This window comes from Simochromis diagramma, unplaced genomic scaffold (genome assembly GCF_900408965.1).
Source record: "Simochromis diagramma unplaced genomic scaffold, fSimDia1.1 OVJJ01000733.1, whole genome shotgun sequence".
In the NCBI taxonomy this organism is placed as follows: Eukaryota; Metazoa; Chordata; class Actinopteri; order Cichliformes; family Cichlidae; genus Simochromis; species Simochromis diagramma.
The window spans coordinates 413,072-439,532 of NW_024387501.1; the positions used below are offsets into that span (position 1 = coordinate 413,072).

Sequence of the window (26,461 nt, forward strand, 5' to 3'; positions counted from 1 at the left end):
CTGAAGAAGAAATGTGGTGTGAGTCTCAGCTATATTTTGTCTCATCAGTGTTTAATATCTATGTGATTAATGAAACGTGATTTAAATGTCATGGCACTTTCGAAAGTCATGTCCCAGAAGGTTGTAATTGTGAGTTTCGCTGACTGCATACTGTGATGTCTGCTGTGTTTTGTTTTGTGTTGGATTCAGCCTGCCTTCCACCAGCTGTCGTCCCACATTCACACTAATTTCAGGAATGCACACATACACCTTTGAATACTGACATCTAACATATGGTGGAGTGCAGTGTCTTTAATAAGTTAAGCTGTATATCAGCTAATGCGTATGGTGTTACTGTGTCACAAAAGCAAAGCACAGGGAACAGCTTTTAGATGGAGCTTTGAGGTTTGAATGTGGTGTCTCTGTTCCTTCCAGCACTGTCAAAACCAAAGTGTTTGAGAAGCCCTAATGTGTTTACCTTTGTGTCTTATCCCTTTAGCTAATGGAGCCGTGGACTCTGATCCCAAAGGAGGGATGTCAAGGGCGGCGTAGTGAACATGCTTTCATTGATGAGGTAAATGACATAATGAATTAGCATTTTCAAATAATCTGCTACAGACTATTCCTGCATAACTCCTCGGATCTAAAATCCAAGGAGTCTTCTATCTGCCTTCAGCTAATCCAAAATGCTGCAGCAACAGTCCTGACAGGGACTAGAAAGAGAGAGCAGATTTCTCCTGTTTTAGAATAGAATAGAATAGAATAGAATTCAACTTTATTGTCATTGCACATGCACAGGTACAGGGAAACGAAATGCAGTTTGCATCCATCCAGAAGTGCTTTAGTGTTATAGATATATTACAATATATATTAGCAATAATATAGATATGTGAGTATATTACAGGAATGGGTCTATTATGGTATGTTATAATGTACACGGTATGAAGTATGTTGTGAATATTCTATAACTATAAGTATGTACAGGCTGTAGTGAGTACAAGCTATGTACAGGATATGAACAGGATATAAATATGAAAAACTATACAGAATATGAAATAAATAACTTTACAGAATCTGAGATATACAGCTATACAGAAATGGGAACTATGCAAGTTGTAAACAGTTGTAGGATTAAAGATTATCGAATGTACAGAATGATTATTTACACAGAGCTATACAGTAGTGCAGTTAAGATAAGTGAGGGTGTAGATAGTTTCTACAGAGGCTATATAAAGTGCTAGTGGTTGTGAGTGGTGGTTCAGTCCATGTTATTATTGTGTGTTTGAGGGTACAGTTGTCCATTGTGGGTGTGTGTATGTTCAGTCCATGAGTTTAACGTGGGTCAGATGTCAGGAGGCAGAGTTCAGGAGTCTGACAGCTGTGGGGAAGAAGCTGTTCCGGTACCTGGTGGTCTTAGTCCGGAGGCTCCTGTGGCGCCTCCCAGAGGGCAGGAGGGTGAAGAGTCCATGCGATGGGTGACTGGGGTCTTTGATGATTTTCCCAGCCCTTTTCAGACACCGCTTCCTGTAGATGTCTTTTATGGCAGGAAGTGGTGCTCCGGCGATGCGCTGGGCAGTTTTCACGACCCTCTGCAACACCTTCCGGTCCGAGGCAGAGCAGTTCCCGTACCAGACTGTTATACAGTTGGTCAGGATGCTCTCGATGGTGCAGCGATAGAAGTTCACCAGGATGTCTGAGGACAGGTGGTTCTTCCTCAGAGTCCTCAAGAAGAAGAGGCGCTGGTGAGCCTTCTTGACCAGCTTGGAGCAGTTGATCGTCCAGGTGAGATCCTCGGAGATGTGGACTCCCAGGAACTTGAAGCTGCTCACACGCTCCACAGCCGTCCCCTTAATGTGGATGGGTGGATGTGGGTCAGCATTCCTCCTGTAGTCCACGATGAGCTCCTTGGTCTTCTCGGTGTTAAGCAGCAGGTTGTTTCTGTCGCACCACTCAGCCAGACGATCCACCTCCTCCCTGTAGGCGGCCTCATCGTTGTCACTGATGAGGCCAATTACCGTGGTGTCATCTGCAAACTTAATGATGGTGTTGGAACCATCAGCCGGTCTGCAGTCGTGGGTGAAGAGGGAGTAGAGGAAAGGGCTCATCACACAGCCTTGTGGTACACCGGTGTTCATCGTGATGGTAGATGAGCAGCGGTTATCCAGCCGGACATGTTGGGGGCGGTTGGTCAGGAAGTCCAGTAACCATTTGGCTTCCCTTCATTGGCTTCCTGTTAAATCCAGAATTCAAAATCCTGCTCCTCACATACAAGGTCTTAAATAATCAGGCCCCATCTTATCTTAATGACCTTGTAGTACCATATCCCCCTATAAGAGCACTTCGCTCTCGCACTGCAGGCCTACTTGTTGTTCCTAGAGTATTTAAAAGTAGAATGGGAGGCAGAGCCTTCAGTTTTCAGGCCCCTCTTCTGTGGAACCAGCTTCCAGTTTGGATTCGGGAGACAGACACTATCTCTACTTTCAAGATTAGGCTTCAAACTTTCCTTTTTGCTAAAGCATATAGTTAGGGCTGGACCAGGTGACCCTGAATCCTCCCTTAGTTATGCTGAAGCAGGCCTAGTCTTCTGGGAGCTTCCCATGTGTGTTTCTTTTTCACCAAACTTTTTAATGTTTTTATACACCACTCTGCATTTAATCATTAGTTATTATTAATCTCTGCCTCTCTTCAGCAGTGTGGCTTTTTTCCTGTCCCGCTCTCCTCACTGTCAACCAGTGATGGCTGTCCCTCCCTGGGCCTGGTTGTGCAGGAGGTATCTTCCTGTTGAAATCGAGTTTTTCCTTCTCACTGTCACTACTGTAACTGTTGAGTGATTGCTGTAAAGCCCATTGAGGTGACTGAGTTGTGATTTGGTACCGATTAAAATGAACAGAATAATTTATTCTGCCACAAAGCAAATAAATTAATGAGTTTTAATGTGTTGAATTGGCCTCTAAATTCTCTGGATCTCAATCCTGTTTAGCATCTGTAGGATGTGCTGGACAAAGAAGTGCAAAATGGTTGTACTGCATCCAGTGTGCAAACGTAGGACTGTTTCTTTATTTGTCAAAGCAACAGTACAAACTCTTCAGATGAAGTGGAATTTATGACTTAACAGAAGTAGCTCGCTTGCTGTTCACTCCTCATTTTCCGTCTGCCTGTTGTGAGCTCTGTTGTCAGATAAAGGGAGTGTACAAAGTATGTGATACAAACAGTACGTGTGCCAGTGTTGCCTTGTGTTGTCGGTTTGTTAGCCAGCCGTTGTTTAGGTTTGTAGTTGGTTAGCTGCCTGAGCAGAGTCACTAGCTGAAATAACTCTGCAGAGTCTGTAGTTTCTTTCAGTTCAGATGTTTCTCTCACCGCCTTGCTAAACCTGTCTTTCCATGTATTGAAACTGTCTGTGTCTCCACTCCTTTCCAACCTCAGGTGTGAACCAGGGTTTGCGATTATTATACCTAACCCTGGTGCTTGATGGTAAGCACCTGTCGTCACAGAAGCTGATGTAGGACATCACAGCATCTGTATAATTCGTCAAAATGTTGGTACCAGTCCTGAAAACACCCCAGTAAGTTTAGTCCAGACAAACCTGCAGATTCTCTACAGCATTAGTCAATTAGTTAGATGTCTTCAGTGCAGGTTTAGTTTGTTTCTGCATGTCTGCAGGAATCAAGCCATAAAATCAGGTCAATATAACTCCAGATGGACACAACCCATGACATTTTAAACCACACCGTTATTTATTTATTCAGCAACAGCCAAGCCAAAATGCAGAAGTGTGTGAAAAACTAAGTGCACCTAATGTCTCAATCCGGTCTTTAAGTCTGACGTCATTAGCTGTCAGAAGTGAGAGAGTAAAGTACACTAACATCATCCATCTGTTCTTTTTAGGTTAAAATATAATCTGTTGGCACTCATAAAGCAACTGTCTAATGCAACTTTAAACAAATCTTACTCCATTCAGTCTGGCCTTGTCTAGTCTTACAGTAATCATCTGTTACCAAAGTTCACAAAGCTTTTACAGTTTGTCTTTTAGATAACCGGAGAGGTTGCAGAGCATAACTTTGAAGTGCTAATTCATGCTATACATGTTATATCGGTGAATCGTAAACTCTATTTATTGCAGCCTCACTATGCTGCAGATTGAACACAGCCCTACTCTATGTTTTCATATTAACTTTACTTAATCTGTAACTTTACAGTAGTGTAAGAAAGCCTGCAAAGGCTCACCTGTCACTACACCAGGCGAAGAAAACACAGGGGTTGAAAGGCAATTTCAAGGGTGAGTCTTTCTCATTTAAGTGATGACTTCTTTATGGAGTTTGTTCTTAATAACAGATAAACTGTTCTTTTTAACAAACCTGTGAAAAGAGTCATTTAACCCTGATAATATCAATTCTTTTGAACTGGTCAGCTACTAGATTACTATGTTCAGCTGATTAGAGTAGATCGTGTCATACTAGGTTAAGCTACCAAATCACAGTCTTTACTCTTTGGTAGAAAAAATGATAGGGCTTTTTTTTTTATTTTCAAAGAAAGTGATGGAGGAGGACAAGCCATGGGCACTAATTTCAAAGGTTGGGGGTCCACATGGCTACCTTGAAGAGCTAGCTGACATAGTGAAACAACACTTCCAGATCGTCTGCTACAAAGACTTTCTGCAGAACCCTGTGCTCCACGGTTCCAAAATACAGGCTCTGCTAAATTGGAAGTACTGCCCTGCAGCCAAGCCTTGGTTGCTCAGGTTGCTTCCCTGCCTTAAAGTTGTAGCCAGTGGAGGAGTGGGAATCGATCATCTGGATGTGGCATTCATCAACAGTCTTGGTGCCAAAGTGGCCAACACACCTGGTGTGGTCAGTGACGCCACTGCAGATTTAGCCATGGGGCTACTTCTGGCTTCAGCTCGCAACATTCATGAGGGTGAGATTACAGGTTAACCAAAGTGGCCCAATGTTCAAGCAATTCTATAACTAAGACCTAATGCCTAATCACTCTTAACTCTTCAACAGATAAGTAGAATAATACTTCCTTCTTTTAGACGTAGGAGTAAATTGCATCATTTACCATGTTAACATGATCTAAAATGTATCATCTGTGAATCCAGCCAAAAGATTTTTTTCATCATAGGTCACCAGATAGCTACAGACCCAAAGACTGTCCATATACCTCAAAATCTGATGGGAGTTGAAGTCACACGGGCGACCCTTGGAATCACTGGAATGGGAGAGGTTGGTTACAAGATTGCTCAAAGAAGCAAAGGATTTGAAATGAAGGTTATGTATCACAAGAGGACCAGAAGGTAAATAAAAGAACACAAGTATACAGCGGAACCCCGACTTACGAAATTAATTCGTTCCTAAGGGTCTTTCATAAGTCGAACAGTTTCGTAAGTCGAAGCACCCATCGCGCCTTTTGAGTGAACGATAGACTATAGGCTAACTGCTAACTGCAACAACAATACGTTGTTCAAGTGGAATAGCGAAGCGCAAGTACGAAAGCCAAGGGGGTTGTCACATGATTCGGAAGGCATTGTGGGCATTGTAGGCATTGTGGGCTCAGCCAATCAGAGCCAGCGGATTTCATTACGCGGGCATTTTGCCGTAACACGGGCAAAAATATTGCCATTAAGTGCCTTCGTAACTTGAATTTTTCGTTAAATGGGGTATTCGTAAGTTGGGGTTCCACTGTATATATATGTTTTGTAGTGATGATTTCATTAGTGTGCTAAAAGCCCTCAAGGATGATTAGTCAGTACTACTGTAGTGGTTGGGCTTTTCTACCCTTCCACACTTTGCTCTTGTTTCTGCATTTATAGAACACCAGAGGCAGGTCGAAGCAGCATCAAGACTTCAGAACAAAACAGACACAATACCAATGACAATAAATATGATTTAGTCAGACACTATATGACAGGAGTAGTTGGCATGGAGGTGGGCTTGCTTAAAACAGCTTAAATTAGTCACCCTCAGTTTCTATACCGTCTCCCTCAAATACTCTTCATGCTGTTCAGGAGCACCGAAGACGAGCAAGCAGTTGGAGCAAGTTATTGTGAGAACTTGGATGACCTGCTCAGGTGCTCAGACTTTGTCATGATAGCTGTAAATCTGACCTCAGAGACATCAGGCCTCATTGGCCACAGGGAGTTGTCCCTCATGAAGCCTACAGCGACACTGATCAACATCAGCAGAGGTGGGAATAATGTGTTTCCTGTACTATAGTGTTTAGTGATCACTGGTTCAGTGTAATAACAATTCTTTATAAACCTCAGGTCTGGTTGTGAACCAGGACGCCTTACTTGAAGCTCTCAATTCGTGCAGTGGCCTTAGATGTGACTCATCCTGAACCTTTACCAAGGTGCTATGTCTGTGCATACAAAGTAACACAACAGAATCACGCGTTCAAGCAGACTCATGCAGTGCTATCTCTGATTTTTCTTGTGTAGGGATCATCCATTGCTTGAGCTTCCTAATATACTCATCACTCCCCACATTGGCATCTCAACCATTACCACAGCACGTGGGATGGTGAAGAAGATGGTCGAAAACACCCCGGCTGGAGTGAAAGGGTTACCTGTTCCAAATGAAGTTCATCTACACCCGTCAAACTGTTAAATCTGACTTTATTTTTAGAATTAAGATCCCTCAAAAAGTAAGATTTGAACACAGTAAGTTGCAGAATAGTTTCAATGTAGGATCGTATCACATGATGTTTGATAGATACAAGTTGAAAAATGTCTTTGAAGCAAAGTTAATTATTTTATTAATTTTATATACAGTGAGGTCCCACCGGTGCTACCAGTGTTTTCATGCCTGTGGTGTAAAGGTCAGCCATTAATCAGTGCTTGAACAAAATGTGGTATGTATTAATGAAAAAGTCTTTGAAGTAGAAAAGGAAATGCAACACTTTTGGACACACAAATGAAAACTTTAAGAGCCTTTTGGTTTGATAATTAATCTAGAAGAACAAACAAGCTAAATAATCTTCTAATAAGCTTCCAGTGAACACTTAAATAGAAACACAATGTCACGATCCAGGGTTTTTGTTTCTGTATTACTATTGAACTTTGATTTTGTTATTGTTTATCTTTTCTAGTCTTTTGGTTTCTGTGCTCCATGGTTGCTGTCTCACCTAGTCAAGTCCGCATCTGTTATGTTTCCTGTCTTACTTTGAAAGTCTGTGTCCTATGTCATTGAATTGACTTTTTCTTCCCCTTGGTCTTGTCATGTCTGGTTACTCCCAGCTGTGTTCCCCTTCTGTGTCTCATTCCCTCGTTATCCCATGTGTATCTAAGCCCTGTGTTTCCGTCTGTTAGTTGCTGGTTCGTCTGCGTGTCTACCCGTATTTCTGCTGTGTGTTTCTCCATGTTCCAGGTTTCTCATTGCAGGTTTTTGTTCCTTTCATTATTATTTTGTAGCTGTTCCCAGTTTAGGTTTTTGTTTGCGTAGTTCCCTGCAATGCTCTGCTTTGGTTTATATTTTGCCTTTCATTGTTCATAAACTTTCTCACAGCTACGCTGTCATCCGTGCTTGTGTTTGAGTCCAAATCCTCCTCCTCCAGACGGTCTGCCGCACACACAAAGAAGATTCTCTCTTATCTGAATGAAGCCCTGCTGCATCCAGGTACCCCCGTCCTCAGTAAATGACATTTCTATCCTACAGAATATGTTTTACTGTTGCCTGGATTGTATTTTTCAACATGAGTCCCAAATTCCCAAATTAATTTGTCAACTGGAAAACAACTTGGTGTGCTGTTTACTGTCATGGAAATACTGTTGTAATAATCAGTGCTAATATTAAACAGAGTTAATATTTCAAATAAGGAGGCCTTCAGCCAAAATCCGAAGTCCTGTTTCATTTTTTTTCTGCTTTTGGCTCTTCCCTAAAATCATCTCTCAGGCATAGTTCCTAGCTTTGAGCACCGAGCAGAAAAACTCTAAGTTTAATAATAACAACATTTCCAGGTTCTCCTTCCTCAGGACATGGAGAAAGTTAAGCCGCTGCTGGGCCTTCTTTACCAGGGTGATGGTGTTGTGGGTCCAAGTAAGATCAGTGGAGATGTTGATGCTTAGAAACCTGAAGGTAGAGACAGATTCCACCCGTTCTCCATTTATAATCAGAGGGGAGTGGAACTGTCTGTGTCTCCTGAAGTCCATTACGAGTTCTTTTGTTTTTGGACGACCAGCTTCAAGTTCTCTACCTCCGCCCTGTACGCTGTCTCATCTCCATCAATGAGCTCAGCCATGGTGGTATCATTGGCATATTTCAAGTCAGGTTAAGTGGCTTTATTGTCATTTCAGCCATGTGCAGTGGTACAGTACACAGGGAAATAAGACAACGTTCCTCCAAGACCATGGTGCTTCATATAACATATAACAGACAATCAACACAGTACTACATAAAGTGCAAGTATGCAAAAATTGCAAAAAACCCCAAATCAAAAGCAGTGCAACACCAGCCAGCACAGAACGATACAGACACAACAGTGTATAATATAAAAGTGCAACAATGAGAGTGTGTCGTGCTCTGTCCCCTTCTGGCCACCTGTGCCTCAATTTTATCTCACAACTTAGACATCCACATTACTTACACTCTCATAACACACACATATATATAGGGCCTTGAGGGTGGGCACGTTAACGGCATCCAGTGGACGGTCTGTGTACTCAAACCTACCTCTGGCGCTGGTGCCCACCTCTCAATTTTAAATCCATGTAGACATTGAGGGTTCTCGGGAGGGGCCGTGCTAACACCTGCTGCTCTCTGGCAGCAGCACCATGCTCTCCCTTGTTTTAAATGCACCTTAGAACAACACGCAGCAACACTACACATGAGCGGGAGGAGGGAGGTATGGGGTCTTCACACACCCCCGTTCTCTGCTAGCCATCGGGGCGGGGGGGCTGGGAGGAGATGTTGGCTGTCCGATTGGCCTCCCTGCTGCTGCGGAGCCTGGGACGGTCTGCTTGCCTCCACCCCGGGGGGAAGGGTAACATCTCTTGGGTCTGGGTTCTGTTTCCCCCTCTGGGGGCGAGGGTACCTGGACCCGGGGTATAGAGTATGTTTGGGGAGTGTGATTGTGTGTACATGTCCATTTATGTCAATCCTTACGTTGGGTGAGTGCTGAGTGTTTGTATATGTGTGCATGAGGGTGGGAATGCATGTTTGTGTCTGTGTGTGCCTGTTTGTCTGTGTCTATATGTCAGGTCGGGTCTTAGACTCCACCTCTCTGGGAACTCCCAGGCCCTCCAAGGCCTATCTCCCCTCACCACACTCCCTGCCAGTGACTGATGCCCTCAGGGGTCAGTGCATTGGTGGTTCTTGGTGTCCGGAGCTGGGCGCTCAGGTATGTACCGGCTCACTCCCGGTGGCTACCTGGCGGGGCCTGGCGCCTGTTGCTCGGTCAGGCCTCTTCCGGGGCACGGGGGGCCCTCAGGCCTCCGGCCTCTGGGCCTGCGGCTCGGTTCACTCTGGCACAGCTGGCTGGTGGCACAGCTGGCTGGTGGCAGAGCCGGCGGGAAACGCCGGTGCAGCCCCCTCTAGCTTCTGCTCGGTGGCTACTGGGTGACGCCTCGTCTGGGGATCCTCAGCCCTTCCCATGAGGGTGGCACGGATGCCCCTCCGGTGGTCCTCCTTGGGCTCTCGCACTCTGGGGCCTCTGGATGTCTGGGGCCTGAATCTCCTCCATGCCTGCTTCATGCCCTGGGGGACGGGGCTATGGCTCTCTACATCCTCTTGCAGACCATTACATGTGGAAACCATTTGAATACAAGCACGCTGATCCACACAGGTATGCACACGGGTGTTCACTGTTCGTAGACTTAAATTACACCTTTGTTGGCTGCTACTTCAAAGCACATTGTGCGCTGTTGGTCCTGCATGCTGCACAACAACATTGAATATTTAGTATTTACTGCTGTTTACACTTAGCTAGATTAATGCGATGGTGTTGTGTTTAGTATGTTGCTTTGGTTTTTTTGCTTGTTTTCTATTCTTCTCTCAAGAGGTGATCCAGGAGATTTTTTTTCTCCCCCCCTTTGTCACTGTCCCTCTCCCGTTCTGTTTTTCTTTTCCTTCCTCTTTCTTTCTCCCTTTCCTATCCCTCACTCATGTCTATCCCGTCTGTAACAACTGAAAATAAAATAAATAATAAAAACAAAGGTCGATCAAATGGACCAATACGGCAATGCCACGATGATCCATTTGGCAAAGTAAATCTATTGGGTATCCTTGTTGGACCTCAGACAACAATTCTGTCCCAAATGGGACAGGCAAAAAAAAAAGAAAAAAAAAAAAAGAGTGTGTCGTGCAAAAAGACTGAGCATTGTGCAAAATGTAACGTGATGTATGAAGGTGTGTGTGTGTGTGTTCGTCCAGTCACTGAGTGTTCAGGAGTCTGACGGCCTGGGGGAAGAAGCTGTTCCACAGTCTGGCAGTAAGGGCCTCGGTACCTCTTGCCAAAAGGCAGCAGAGTGAAGAGTGTATATGAGGGGTGTGTGGGGTGTCTGACAGTGGACTCATCTCTGTGCTTGTCCTGCTAGACCTCAGTGCAGCGTTCGATACTGTCGACCATAATATCCTATTAGAGCGATTAGAACATGCTGTAGGTATTACAGGTACTTTGCTGCAGTGGTTTGTATCATATCTATTTAATAGACTCCAGTTTGTGCATGTAAATGGAGAGTCCTCTTCACACACTGAGGTTAATTATGGAGTTCCACAGGGTTCAGTGCTAGGACCAATTCTGTTTACATTATACATGCTTCCCTTAGGCAGCATCATTAGAAGACATAGCATACATTTACACTGCTATGCAGATGACACCCAGCTCTATCTGTCCACGAAGCCAGATAACACACACCAATGAGTTAAACTGCAGGAATGTCTTGAAGACATAAAGACCTGGATGGCCGCTAACTTTCTGCTTCTTAACCCTTTAAGACCTACCATACAACCAAGTCCACCAGAGCTTATATTATATTTTTACATGGTGTGGTGCCATTTTTGGGAGCATTTCAAGTTGCTATACATCAATACAACAATTATAGCCCAGATTTTAATAATATGTATTCATTAAGTGCATAGTAATTACATAAATTGAAAAAAAGTGCAATAAACTACAAAAAAATTGAAAATTGTTTTTGCTTTTTTAACATATATTTCTAGTTAGAGAAATTTAAGAGGCTTATCCCTCAAAACTGTAAATACAAAAAAGTTGCACAAAATAGTTTCCCACCACAGGAAATTTATTTTGAGTGTCTTCATAGTTTTATTTTTGAAATACACCAATTTTTATACACTGCAGGAAAAACGAAAATAAATATTATACTGCAAATTTGCAAAAAAGCAGCATATGTATCAAAATAAACTATTTCCAGCAGTGCAATATGAGTCCTAAGCATCCCAGAAACGACACAGAAAGTCATAAAGTCTAACATAACTTTTAAAAATACCAGTATAGGCCCTGAGGCTCTGATGGAAAAAAAAAAAAACTACATTTCCGCGAAAATGACGTCACTTCCGGTTTCGGGCAGGTAATGGCGGACATGCAAAAGTTCGCGCTGACGTCTATTCCAACGTAGGAAGTGTTATGAACAGCTGATCGGATCGGCAAAACGTGTTTCTGGAATATTATGTTTTTGTTCCTGCAAGCGCTTTTTATGCAGTTTTTGCAAAGCTATATGTGGAAGGAAACTGTGACCTAGGACAAGCTGATGGCATAAGATGTAAGTACAACTCCTCCGGTTTCATATGCAAAAAAAATTATTGCGCTAGCTTACGTGGTTGCAGAGCTACCGGGATTTAAAAATAGTTACGCAAAACAGAGCGTGCCGCACCGATCGGCTCTAAAGGGTTAATTCAGATCAAACTGAGGTTATTGTACTTGGCCCTGAAAATCTTAGAAATATGGTATCTAAGCAGATTCTTCCTCTGGATGGCATTACCTTGGCCTCCAGTAATGCTGTGAGAAACCTTGGAGTCATTTTTGACCAGGACATGTCCTTCAACGCACATATTAAACAAATATGTAAGACTGCATTCTTCCATTTGTGCAACATCTCTAAAGTTAGAAATATCCTGTCTCAGAGTGACGCTGAAAAACTAGTTCATGCATTTATTACTTCCAGGCTGGACGACTGTAATTCATTATTATCAGGAAGTCCTAAAAACTCACTGAAAAGCCTTCAGCTAATCCAAAATGCTGCAGCAAGAGTCCTGACAGGGACTAGAAAGAGAGCAGATTTCTCCTGTTTTGGCTTCCCTTCATTGGCTTCCTGTTAAATCCAAAATCCTGCTCCTCACATACAAGGTCTTAAATAATCAGGCCCCATCTTATCTTAATGACCTTGCAGTACCATATCACCCTATTAGAGCACTTCGCTCTCACTCTGCAGGCCTACTTGTTGTTCCTAGAGTATTTAAAAGTAGAATGGGAGGCAGAGCCTTCAGTTTTCAGGCCCCTCTTCTGTGGAACCAGCTTCCAGTTTGGATTCAGGAGACAGACACTATCTCTGCTTTCAAGATTAGGCTTCAAACTTTCCTTTTTGCTAAAGCATATAGTTAGGGCTGGACCAGGTGACCCTGAATCCTCCCTTAGTTGTGCTGCAATAGACGTAGGCTGCTGGGGATTCCCATGATCCATTGAGTTTTTCCTTTCCAGTCACCTTTCTCACTCACTATGTATTAACAGACCTCTCTGCATTGAATCAAATCTGTTATTAACCTCTGTCTCTCTTCCACAGCATGTCTTTATCCTGTCTTCCTTCTCTCACCCCAACCGGTCGCAGCAGATGGCCCCGCCCCTCCCTGAGCCTTGTTCTGCCGGAGGTTTCTTCCTGTTAAAAGGGAGTTTTTCCTTCCCACTGTCGCCAAAGTGCTTGCTCATAGGGGGTCATATGATTGTTGGGTTTTTCTCTGTATCTATGAAGCGCCTTGAGGCGACTTTTGTTGTGATTTGGCGCTATATAAATAAAATTGAATTGAATTGAATGGGGTCCTCCACAATGCTAGTGGGTTTGCTGTTGCAGTAGGTGCAATAGGTGTCCGTGATGGAGGGAAGAGAGGCTACAGTGATCTTCTCAGCTGCTCTCGCTATCCATTGTAGGGTATTATGAGCCAATACAATGCAGTTACCATACCAGACAGTGATGCAGCTGCTCAGGACGCTCTCGATAGTCCCCCTGTAGAAGGCGGTGAGAATGGATGGTGGGAGATGGGCTTTTCTCAGCTTTTGCAGGAAGTAGAGACACTGTTGGGCCTTCTTAGTTAAGGAGCAGGTGCTGAGGGACCAGGAGAGGTTCTCCACCAGGTGAAACGAAGGAATTTGGTGCAGATCGAAGGAGGAGGAAAGACAGTCTCAAATGTGCTTAGACACAAGACACTGCTCGAAGCACTTCATGACTACAGATGTGGGGGCTACAGGTATGTAGTCATTAAGGCTGTCTATACCAGCCTCACTGGGGATAGAAATGATAGTGGAGGCCTTCGGACAGGTGGGAACCGCTGTGGGATGAGTCAGGGAGAGGTTGAACAGCCTGGCAGGGATTCCTTCCAGTTGGTCTGAGCTCTTCTGCAAGTTTGAGGCTGCTGTTGGGGCTTGGGGGGCTCTGTCCTTTGTAGTTAGTGAGTTTGGATACCACACCTGGTGTGGGATGATGTCAGTGAGGAGGACCTCTATCCCTCTCCTGTACGCCTCCTTGGCTGAGTTACGAGTCCACATTTACTACACAGTACTTGTGTAGAAAAGGACAGACTTGAAGGTCTCTGGGTCCTGCTCTTCAAACATGGACCAGTCTGTTAGATCAAAACAGTCCTCTACTTGGAGGAGAACATCATCTGGCCATGCTTTAATGACCCAGGTGCTTGGAGGGGTCTGTTTCCTGGGGGCGATGTAGGCAGGGAGGAGGAGCAGAGGCCGGTGATAATTCTGTCCCAGGTGGGGGAGTGGTGATGCTCTGTAGACATGCTTGATGTTACTGTACATATGGTCCAGTGTCCTGTCCCCAATGGTAGGACACTTAACGTGTTGGTGGAATTTGGGGAGTACAGATTTCAAACGTGCCTTATTAGTCCCCACAAACGATATGAACACCCTTGATGTCCTCTCTGCTGTTTGATGATGATAAGTTGGAGGGGATTGAGTGCTGAGCTAAAGTTTGCATTGCGGGGATGTAAACAATGGTAATCATGGTTATTGTCTATAATTCTGCTGTTATGGCACCAGCATTGAAGCACATCAGCGCAGATCCCAGCACGCCTTCCCCCACCAGAGTCTTTGTTGCGGTCCTGGCGGTGTAATGTCTGGCCCGGTAACTCCACTAAGACACTGCGGATGTTTGGATGGAGCTAAGATTGAGTTACAATCAGTAGACAACACTCACGGAAAAAGCGGTATTAGTAAAAGCTCTGATTGTACCTCCTTAGTGTTGTTTGTGAGGGATCTGGCTTTGGTGAGTAAGATGGATGGAAACGGGAGTTTGTGTTGTTGTTTTGATAGCTGGATGTGCCAACTCTGCATCCCCACTTTGATTTCTCTCCCCGCTCCATCTGCATCACTTGCTGTTTCTGACAATAACCCATGGAGCTCCCGTGTTGTTCTGCAATCTCAGTTGGGATACTGTCAGTTCTGGATAAGGCCAATATCCTTTAATTCCTGATGACTGAAACTGATCAGTGCATTTTTCAACAGACGGTTGAAGCTGTGTTCAGCTTACGGCATCTTATATCAGCTGCAGGAAGTACTGTAGCTGTAAGTAATCTGGACGCTACAGCTTTAAGCAGCTGCGCGCTCCCGCGGACGGTAATCACGAGCACTGTCTAGCACAACACCTGGAGAAAAAAATAAACAAACAAAACAAAAAACAGGCCCATTCGTGTTGGTGGAAAAATGCACCAATCAAAAAATGATATGGCAACATGACATTTGGTTGTTTAGGAAGAGGGGGAAGTTTTAGGAGTGACGGCGAGAGAGAGAGAGCAGAAAAAGAGAGACAGAGAGTTTTGAGATGTGAGAGATTTGTGACGTTTAGCGTGTTTGGAGTGTGTAGTTAATGTGTTGTCTTGTGTAGTTAGTGTGTAGTGTTGTGGATAGCTTTGTGTTGTGTGTCAGAACAATGAGGCCACTGCTGTCTCCACACTGTAAAATCTAATTAGTTCCCAGAACTCAAAAAAATTGTATCAAGTTTACTTAAGATGACCAAGTTACGGCAACTTGCTCATTTTGAGTACGCTGTACGGCCTTGTTAGTTCCCAGAACTCAAAAAAATTAAGGAAACTCGTTGCCTCAAAAAAACTAAGTAAAGCTTACTTAAGATGATTGTTAGGACAACTTACACATTGCAAGTCTGCAGTATTAAGAATACCTTGATATTTCTGACTGTACCGTACTAATTGTTTACTTACTGACAAACATTTCAAGTTCAACTAAATGAAAAAAACAATGTGTGGTAACCCGAATATGATTAAAAATAAGTGCAGTCTCTGATTTAAACAACACATTTGTTTTTCATTCCAACTCAGGAGCTGGAATGTTGTAATGTTTTAAGGATGCTTGTTTCCAGTCCAGGCATTACTGCTGGATGACTGTCATGGATCGAGGTGATCCAAATGTAAGTGTAGAAGAAAGTCTTTAACTTCCCTGAAGTACAGTGGCAGTGGATGTGGGTTGGAGATGCAATGAGCTTGAACCTGCAGGCGACCATCTTCACTGACCACACCTTCTGTGACGGAGGATTCATGAACTTAATTGCTTCCTTAAAACATTTTTTTCTGCATTTGGTATAAAACAGACTCCAATTTACACAATCTCAGGCTCCCTCCCCACCGGAGAGGTGACATTCAATGTCCCACTGTCAGTCTGGATAGCCCTGACCACCACCCAACACACAATAATGTCATGAAAGCATCATTTTAAAAAGGGCTATGCAAACATGGCCAATAACTTTCAACAAATCTTGCTGTTAGAAAACTTGCAGACTTCACTATATACAGTGTAGACCCTCTAAACTAAGTTTGGGGGATGTGATCTTTCAAGAAATGCAGACAAACTGTTGTTGTTGGTTTACTTACACAGCATGTCTTGTAGAATTAACTGGAGTCACCAGCAACAGCATAGTGCAGTCACATCTCAAGTCTAATAACAGAAGACAGGAAAAGATCAGTAAAGAAACAACTTCCCCAAACCAAAGCACAAATAAAACAATAAGTAAAACAGGCTGATCTAAAGTATGATTAAAGTTCAGCCTCATTAATATAAATGTCACTGACAGTTGCTAATATATTGGAAAACCAAAATACTTACTGATGTCTTTCTGTCCAACAGCAGGAGTGCTGGTGATGAGATGAGATGAGAGATGACGAGATAGCCTTTATTTGTCAGCTGCAGGTCTTTTGCCCACAACCGAGATGACAGACCTTGCCGACTGTACATACAATACACAAACATCACACTGGGGAGACAGGTCAGGCTAGGTGGCGAGGAAAAAAACATCGAAATGTGTAACACAAAAGGATAATACAGGAATGCACAGATATCAACACACCATAACACAATAAACACAGACAGCAACATGGGAAAGAGTTCCAGTATGTACATCTGATCTGGGACCGCTGCAATCTTTCGACTGCGCCTCCAACTGACCCGATGTCCACATCAGAGGGGAGGTAAGCGTTGGAGGTGGCGTTGGATCCGGGGTAGGGAGGGTGATGCGTCAGTGAGTGCTTATCAGTATCAGTATATGTATGTGTGTGCGTGTCCATAGTTCAGCTGAGACAGTGTCTTTCGCCCTGCCAGGCTAAGTAAACAGTCTTCCAGCCAACCCAGGTGGCCTTGCATGGAATGGGAAGGAACAGACTAAACACAGTCGTTATCAGGGTGTTTTGTTCAGCTCCGGGCTTGCAGCCGGCGCCGAAGTGGTATCCGCATAAGTGATGTTATTTTTTACTTTAGTGCGAACAGCTCATATGAATTTCAAAGCAGTTCTACAGTCCAACACTGGTCTCTCAATCTCCCGTTGGAGAGCCGCGAGCTTCGCCATACTTGCGTTCTGTGATGTTGTCATTCTTGTGCTCAAGGAGCCGATTCTGAGAACTCACGGCAGTGTGCCTCCCCGAGATGTCATCCAATTTTGCGCCCAGAGATGTTATTCCAAGCTAGCCCTTCCGAGATGTATCCAGTCTGCAGTCAGAGATCTTATTCTGAGTGTTCACAGCAGCCGTAGCCTCTCCAAGATCTTATCCGTGCTGACTCAATGGGCCCATTTTGAGAAACTCACGCCTCTCCCATCGTTCCAATCCCAGCGGGCAGCCTTGTGGGGCCTCAAAGACAGTAAGAAGCAAGCAGAGGGAGAAAAAGCATAACATTTTTCAGAAACTGATTTGATCCTTAATGGCTGTGCAATCATTGTAACATAGAGATTGCTTATGTTGTTAAATAAAGGCTAGATTTGACATTAATAGATGCCACAGATGTTCAAAAGCTGCCACAAAGCATAAAAGAAAATGGACGTCTTTGAAAACTTCGTCGCATTTTTGCAAATATGTGATGTCTTGATAAATCGAACAGATATTTGAATTTTACACAGCTACATTCTCGCCTGAAAATATCTTAAAAGTTTATTTTGTGACCCAGAAAAAGTAATACGTTTTTTAGCCGCGCTCCTCCACCATTGCCGCGCTTACAAGTACTGTATGCACAGGCTCCGACAAATGCAATCCTCCTTTTCCCCAGAATACCCTTTCTGGGTCACAAAATAACCTTTTAAGATATTTTCAGGGAAGAATGTAGCTGTGTAATGCTCAAATATCTACTTAATTTATCAAAATATCACATATTTTCAAAAGTGCTTCCACGTTTTCGGAGAGCTCTGTTATCCACCAGCGCAATAGCTGACCAGGAGGTCAAGGCTCGATAGAGTCCGCGAGCACAGCTAACTCCTGGCTTATTGTTTTCAACCCCCCCCTGCAGTCTTTTGCTACTCAGGTTAAACATGATATATATCGTTAGTTAGTTAGTTAGTTAGTTATGGCTATGGATTGAAAATACCGCCCACACCCCACCCTACCCCTAACGGCTACACCTCCCGAAGAATTTTGTCTGGGCTCTTATCTCACTTTTTTATTTCAAACAATCAACAGAAAATTTCACAGACATATTTTTATGTAAGGCTTTTAAGGCTGTGGTGTTAATTTTTAAGTAACATGAGCCCAGCGGCAGCAGCAACGCTAGGCTAACACTAACTAGCTAGCAAGATTATAAACCTGGTGCTAAACTAAGAGAAGCCACAAAATCAGTTTGAATAAGAGTAAACATTTACTCAAGTCAGTGTATCAGGTAAAGATCCACAGCAATGACAATAATAATATCTTGAGCTGAAGCTTCTCCAGGTTTGCTCAACATATTCCATAACAAATGCGCCATGAACATGCGGACTGATCCGCAGGGAGGAGGACGGTAGTGATGTGGCATTTTCAAAACACATCTTTCATCCTTCCGCACTGAAAAGCAAAACTTCCATCTTACTTAGTTTTTCTAAGTTAAGACAACTCAACTAAATTGAGTTTATCAGCGTTTTTGCATAAAAAGTACTGGTAACTTATTTAAATCGAGTTCTAATAACAAATTGATAAAAACTGAGTTCAGCCTATTTAATATTTTTAATTGAACACAATATTACATTTTACAGTGCAGGTAGAAACAGGAGTGATACACCTGCTGCTGTCAGACCTGCAGGTATCAGGCTGTGATGTTCTCCTTTATAGTGGACAGAAAAATTTGGAGTGGCAGAAATAATTTGTGTGGCATCTTATTGAATGCAGAACAGCTGATTGTTCTGTAAATAGTTTGAAATGGTTATTAAAATTTTTTTGTTTTTTATGTTTTTTGTCTGATTTTAGATCAATTGTGTTAATACTGTAGTCAAAATGAAAACATGACTGTAAATTCAGACACGTGAGGTTGTGCTGAAAAGGATGAGACCAAACAAGTCAAAGTAAATCATTTTTAAAGGTGAAATGTGGAGGAAACATCAAAAGTGGTTAAAAAAATGGCCAATTATACCCTGGACCCCGGAGGGTTAAACATTTTTTTAAAGTAGCGCAATAGTTACTTTTCAAGTAATTAATTACTTTTAGTAACTGAGTTACAAGATTCTAACTCAGTTACTTTTTCGAAAAAGTAACTAGTTACTGTAATTAATTACTTTTTCAAAGTAACTTGCCCAACACTGGACTCAGCTAAAAGGCATAAAAAGCACAAAAACACAAAAAGGTGAGGCGCCTAGAACTTCTAGAGAGTCTGGACAGGTTCCTCAACACCTCCTTTGTAAAGCAATGACTGTCTCAAGCCTGCTGCAGCAGTCAAGCTGCCTCATTAAGGAGTCCTGGGCATCCTGCCAGAGTTGGGACTGAGACAACTCTAGATGGTGCCACACTACCCAGAAGTAAGCCAAGGCACTGCCAGTAGCGAAAGCTTGCTCCTCCTGCATGAGAACAGAAAGGTGAGTGTAACAGGCCAGAACCTTGCCCACACAACTGGAGCCCCCAGATTTGATTGCACCTGGTGAGACAGGTGATGCATATAAAGGGATATAATGTTTCCAATATTAGCAAGACACACCTGGTTAGCCATTGCCCTGTGTAGCCTAGTTAGCAAGGCAACCATGACCCTACAGTTGCTGCTAGAGCATGCGGTCATGCCGAAAGGGGAGCTCGAGGGTTAGACTAACAGAGCAAGAGCCTGATCTGCCAGGCGGAGAGGGGCACAGGCAATTTTTTCCTTTGACATGAATATTAGAAAACCTCCTACAGGTAACGGACCACTTGTGCAACTCTGCAGAAGAGCCAAACTGCTAGCTTATCAGGTCCTTAAAGTCGGGTAGCAGTGGCACCTGCATCTGGGAAGGTTGCAACTGCTCAAACCTAGATGCGGGCATCACAGAATCATCAACGAGGGAAATATCAAGAGAGGAGGATGCCTTGATAATCATATCAGAGAAGTGACTGGCCCAACTCTGCTCCTAGGAAACTAGCTGGTTGCTAACCGCAGGACAGGTTGTACTCCTCAAAGATGACGTTCTCTTCATCGACATCTCCTTCCTGAAAGCTTTCCACATCTGGCTCCCAACCAGGAGCTGGGGTCAGAGAGGGGCCACTAAAAGACTGAGCTTCAGCAGGTCTTGGAGGAGGGGGAGGCAGAGATACCAGCCAAGGGCCTGAACACTCCCTCTTGGCCTGTGAGGCATCCACTTTCCCAACTTTGGCAAAACAGAATGTGGGAAGCCACATTCTGTGAGTGTTTAAGTCACTTCAGTTTCATCTTCACTTAGATATTCACATCATCCACAAGATCCAACTGTGACACATTTTTCTGTCAGTGTGACTGATTATAAAAAGACAAATGATTGAACAGTGTGCAACAGCTGCAATAGTAAATGTTTGCAGTGTAGGTAAACTGACAGTCTGATAGCATCACTGTCCACAGAGTCACAGAGACAGAAAGATGGAGACTATAGACTTCATTCTGAGTTGATAATGAATCTGGTGTAATCGCTATCTCTGTCTTTATATATTGACGACTGAATTATTTTTGACGTTAAGTAAAAAAAAGGCAAAATACAATGAATCTGGGATTTCAGTGTTTGTGAAAATGGAAACCTCTGCAAATTTGTTGTTTCTATTCACTTTGAAAGGAACTTTATGAATTAGGAAATGAATTGGAATGTCAATCAAATGATTAAAGTGCAGCTGAAGGACGGCATCAGAGCGAAATTCAGAGTTTGTTAAAGAAAACCCGTCAGCGAGCGGGTTAGGTTCATTGAGTCTGTTACCCCGGTAACTGACTCGGAGTTGAAGTCAACCCTGAAGGCTTCAGGGTTTCCAAATCCACACAATACCACAGAATCTTTCCCAAGAACACAAAACAGTGCACCGCTTTCCAGCAAGGATTTTGTCAACAGGTTCTCCGTGCAAGGAAAAAGGTAAGCTAAGGTCATCAGCCAGCTTCACTAACTGTTAGCAATGCAGTGGTCCACTAAAGCCTGAGGCTACCTCAGGTAGTGCCCACAAATAAGGACATTAGGTATGTGGAGGCAGATGGCAGGAACCAAAGGAGAGTCCCAACAAAGAAACAACAAAGCACCTTCATTTACTAATAGTACCTGTAAGCACACTGAGCTCAAGTGCTTGCACTTAAACTTTATGGCGACCTTTATTTTGATGATCCGTATGATACAGTTATGATACAGATCACCTGACAATAAAAAAGTATATGCATAGTTGAGAGGAGGTCTGATTGCAGCAGGGTGTTGAAGGTCATGTTTTGACCATGAGGCTATAGCTATAGCTACCCAAATGAGGCCCTTGAGGCAGTGTATGTGAATGAATTGGGATAGACAGCGGTAAGGCAGCCGCTCACTCTCTATCTATGATTGTATTTTAAAAAGGGCACGCTGTCTAGAAATGAAGGGCACCCTTTCAGCAGGCAGCTTACACAGGCCTCCCTGAAGCCCACAGACCGGCTGACTCCGGCTGGCCTTTTCCCTGAAGGCTGCTCCTATAAACTGTGAAGGTGTCCCATATGGTGAGGGATACATTAGTCCATCACCGATGTGACCTCACTGAAAACTAGGAATGTCCTTGAGGTCTTTTCAATGTTCTAGAGTTTTCTTTTACTCAGCAGTCTATTTCTTCACTAAAACCCTTTTTTTAAACATAAAACATAACCCAGAAAGACTTTACAAAACAGCAGGCTTTCTTCACATTTACCCTTTTGAATTTTCACCTGCTTTGCAAATGGAAATATTATCATAAAGTGGAAACAGATGATTTAAAAAGTAACATCTTGTACATGTGAAATTATGGAAAACACACAAACAAAAATAATAATAAATGCAACCCTGAATTTAACCCTAAGCAGTTCCTGAGTCATTGGGAGGGGCAGCCGTTCAGGTGGTACAGCGGGTCATTTACCATTTGGAAGGTTGATGGATTGTTCCCCTGCTTCTCCTGTCCATGCCTCAGAGTGTGTGTGTGTGTACAGAAAAGGTAAAGGTACAACACTGCATGAATGTGTTGATGAGAGAGAGAAAGCACACTGATGCTCAAAACAGAGTAAAGGCATTTCTGCGGTCTACTTACCATTTAATGCTGTAATATACATAACTGTCACGGCTGCCGAAGCGAGCCGTGTGGAGTTGGAAGAAGGACCCAAGATGCAGGCAGTGGATGAGATACCGGTGGTTTTATTTACAGAGGTGTAGTGGCAAACAAACAGTGGGGCATAACAAATAACTAAAGACACCTAAACTGGGAGAACTAAAAATAACAGACCTGGGAGCATATGACAACGGGATGAGAAGCAGAGAGACGCAGATGAGGAACAGGGTAACAGACTGACACGGAGTTATACAGACGAACCGGCAACAGGCAGGAGAACACACAGGGCTTAAATACACACACCAGTAATCAGGGGATGAGAAACAGGAGGGCAACACAGCTGGGAGGAATCTGAGCTGACGGAACAGGGGAAACGTAAACTGAGCACACTCACATATGACACAGACCTTCACAATAAAACAGGAAACTCAGAACACCACACCAAGACGCAGACCTGACACTGAGAGACAGACAGAATGACACATGGAACCTGAACTAAACTAAACGTGAGATACAACTGAGAACAATTCCTTAAACATGAAACTCAAATCATCATCATCATCATCATCATGAACACAACAAGAGAACAAGAAAACAATCCCTGATGCAAACTAAAACCAAAACACAACAAACTCAAAATACTGGGTCCAACGGACCCAGAATCGTGACAGTACCCCCCCCCCTAAGGGCTGGCTCCCGACAGCCCCAAACAGAAAACAGAACAAAACCGAGCACCAGACCAGGGCGGGCGGAGGGGGCCCAGGAAGGAGGGCCCGAAACACAAAAAACCAGGAGCACGAGAGTCCAGAACCAAAACACGACCGCTCACTAGTCCGTAATACAGTAAAGTTCGGGGGTCGACAACACAAGAGCCGAAACAGTTCCGGGGGCCGACCGTGCACACAGCAACGGCGGCGACGTGGAAACAGTTCCAGGGGCCGACCGTGCACACAGCAACGGCGGCGACGTGGAAACAGTTCCGGGGGCCGACCGTGCAGACGGCGACGGCGGCGAGGAAGCAGGTCCGGGGGCCGACCGTGTGGACGGCAACGGCGGCGCGAATGCAGTTCTGGAGGCCGACCGTGCACACGGCAACGGCGGGCAAACAGTTCTGGAGGCCGACCACTTGGAAGGCAGTGGCAGCCACTGAGCAGGTCCGGAGGGCGGCCGCGATGCCAGCGGCGGCGACAAACCCTTTCCGGAGGCCGTCCCCGAAAGCCATGATGCCACCTAATAGGCCCGGAAAACGGCCAGCAGAGGCGAGGCGGAACGGGTCGAGCTGGCTCTGACGGCGGTGTGGCAACTGCAGGACCAGGCGAGGCAGGACCAGACGAAGCTGAAGCGGAGGCTGGACCGGGCGAAGCTGAAGCTGAGGTTGGACCAGACGAGGCTGAAGCTGAAGCGGAAGCCGGACCAGACGAAGACGAGGTTGGACCAGACGAGGCTGAAGCTGAAGCTGAAGCCGGACCAGACGAAGACGACGCTGGACCAGGTGACGGCGTGGGCGGAGCTGAAGCTGAAGCCGGACCAGACGAAGACGACGCTGGACCAGGCGACGGCGTGGGCGGAGCTGAAGCTGAAGCGGAGGCCGGACCAGGCGTGGATGAAGACACGGAGGCCGGACCAGGTGTGGATGAAGACACGGAGGCCGGGACGGCTGCGGAACCTGACGGCAGCGAGACGGCTGCGGAACCTGACGGCAGCGAGACGGCTGCGGAACCTGACGGCAGCGACGCTGCAGGCGGTGATGCGAATGGTGGTGATGTGAATGCTGTAGGCGGTGGCGTGAATGCTGCAGGCGGTGATGTGGATGCAGGCAACGGTGGCGTGGAAGTCGCGGGGGATGAGCCAGCAGGTGACGGCTGAACGGACTCCCACGGACTGTCAGCGGATGTGCGGATGTGCCGGACGGGCTCCTCGGGCCCTCCAGCAGACGTGGCGTGGGGCTGGACGGGCTCCTCGGGCCCTCCAGCAGACGTGGCGTGGGGCTGGACGGGCTCCTCAGGCCCTCCAGCAGACGAGACTTGAGGCCGGCTGGGTTCTCCAGAACCCCCAGCAGACGAGACTTGAGGCTGGACGGGCTCCTCATGCCCCCCAGCGAAGACAGTCTCTGGACCAGTGGGCACCGGGGCCCCTGGAACACACAGGTCACAACCAGTAGGCGCACGGGCCTCTGGCAGGAATGCAGCAGAACCAGCAGGCACACGGGCCTCTGGCAGGAATGCAGCAGAACCAGCAGGCACACGGGCCTCTGGCAGGGACGCAACAGAACCAGCAGGCACACGGGCCTCTGGCAAACACAAGGTGGACTGCAGCTGCACTGAGCAGTGACTCAGCTCAGGCAGCGACAGTCCGGTGCAGTCCTCAGCTGACTTCTTAACCTCCAGGGGTCCAGAGTCAGCTGGGGGCTGAACCCCAGCCTCTGGGGAGGCACTGGAGCGTGTCGCAGTCTCGGAACTGGCCAGCTCTTGAGGAATGTTTCCATTGTTATTGGGTTTGTCTCTCTGCTTAGAGTAAGAAGCTGTTGAACTGTTCGTTATGGGTTGGCTTGCATGTACAGGAGGAGTAGGTGAAGGTGATGGCTGAACAGGTGGTGGAGCTAATAGCTGACTTGCAACCTGAACTGGTAACTGAGCTAAGGGCAAGTGAGCAGCTGATGCTGGAGACTGAGCTAACGGCTGTGCTAACAGTGGGAAAGGCGACTGCTCCTGAACGACCTGCCCTGGCTCCTTAACCTCCAGGGGTCCAGAATCAGCTGAGGAAGGTGGCTCAGCTTCTGGGGAGGCCCCGGAGGGGGTCTCAGTCCCTTGAAAAACAGGGCTAGCATCTCCAATCCTGGAGTCAGTGTTAACCGTACCTTTTAGAGCATCCCTGGATTCAGAGGGTGCATGAAGAGAGCCCCTTAAATCCCTGGGACTGGAAAAAATGGTCTCCGAAACCACAGTCTTTACTTTTGTCGCTTCAGCATTAACTGAGACAGTGATATCTGATCCTGAGCCCACAGAAACTTTGGATTCAGTCTCTGGGGTAACACTTTGCAGTTCGGAGAAAGCAGAAAGACAGTCTTTACCACTCACCACAGCTGGCTGTGTCATAATCTCAGAGTCCAGCTGAGGAGAGGAGATGACACATGGAACCTGAACTAAACTAAACGTGAGATACAACCGAGAACAATTCCTTAAACATGAAACTCAAATCATCATCATCATCATCATCATGAACACAACAAGAGAACAAGAAAACAATCCCTGATGCAAACTAAAACCAAAACACAACAAACTCAAAATACTGGGTCCAACGGACCCAGAACCGTGACAATAACAGTGTTCCTAATAGTGATACAGTGTTGCTGTTAATGCACGATGGGTGGATAGAAAAAAAGACGTTTCCTTATCCCTTATACTACAGTCAGCTGATTTCAGTTTGTATGCAGAGAGGAGGAAAAAGTCAAAGTTGTCCATGGCCTTTGAGAACTTGAGATATTGACATTTTATTGAGTTTTGCTGCACAAAACACCATGACAGTGAGGTGCAAATTGTTCATAGACCAAAAAAAATGCATATAAAACATTGACTCTTTATTTATCATTAATCAGTCTGGATGAAACATAGTAAAGCTGCATAGGGATTTGGGAATTCTAATTATTAAGAATTATTATTACGTGTGTGTAATATGCCGACATTACATCTACTTTACGTGTATGCTTGGATGCAGCTACTCAGCCATGGAAATCTGTTCCACAGAAAGTTCTCTGCACACTGTTCTTGAGCTAATTGAAGGTCACAAGTTTGGAGGTTTGTAGCTACTGAAAATTTGGCAACTTCTGTGCTATTGTTTGCAGTTCGTTCTACAGGGTGGGACATTTATGTGGATACACTGTAATAACATGGGAATGGTTGGTGATATTAAAGTCCTGTTTGTGGCACATTAGTATATGTGAGGGGGCAAACTCCTCAAGATGGGTGGTGACCATGGTGGCCATTTAGAAGTCGGCCATCTTGATACAACTTTTGTTTTTTCAATAGGAAGAGGGCCATGTGACACATCAAGCTTATTGGTAATGTCACAAGAAAAACAATGGTGTGCTTGGTTTCAACGTAACTTTATTCTCTCATTAGTTATTTACAAGTTTCTGACCACTTATAAAATGTGTTCAATGTGCTGCCCATTGTGTTGGATTGTCAATGCAACCCTCTTCTCCCACTCTTCACACACTGATAGCAACACCGCAGGAGAAATGCCAGCACAGGCATCCAGTATCCGTAGTTTCAGGTGCTGCACATCTCGTATCTTCACACCATAGACAATTGCCTTCAGATGACCCCAAAGATAAAAGTCTAAGG

General features: G+C 44.9%; 1 pseudogene; it reads left to right on the forward strand.

The window, feature by feature from the left end:
• Window positions 1–302: 302 nt before the first annotated feature.
• On the forward strand, window positions 303–8,590 carry LOC120725698 (annotated as a pseudogene).
• The last annotated feature ends 17,871 nt before the right edge of the window (window positions 8,591–26,461 follow it).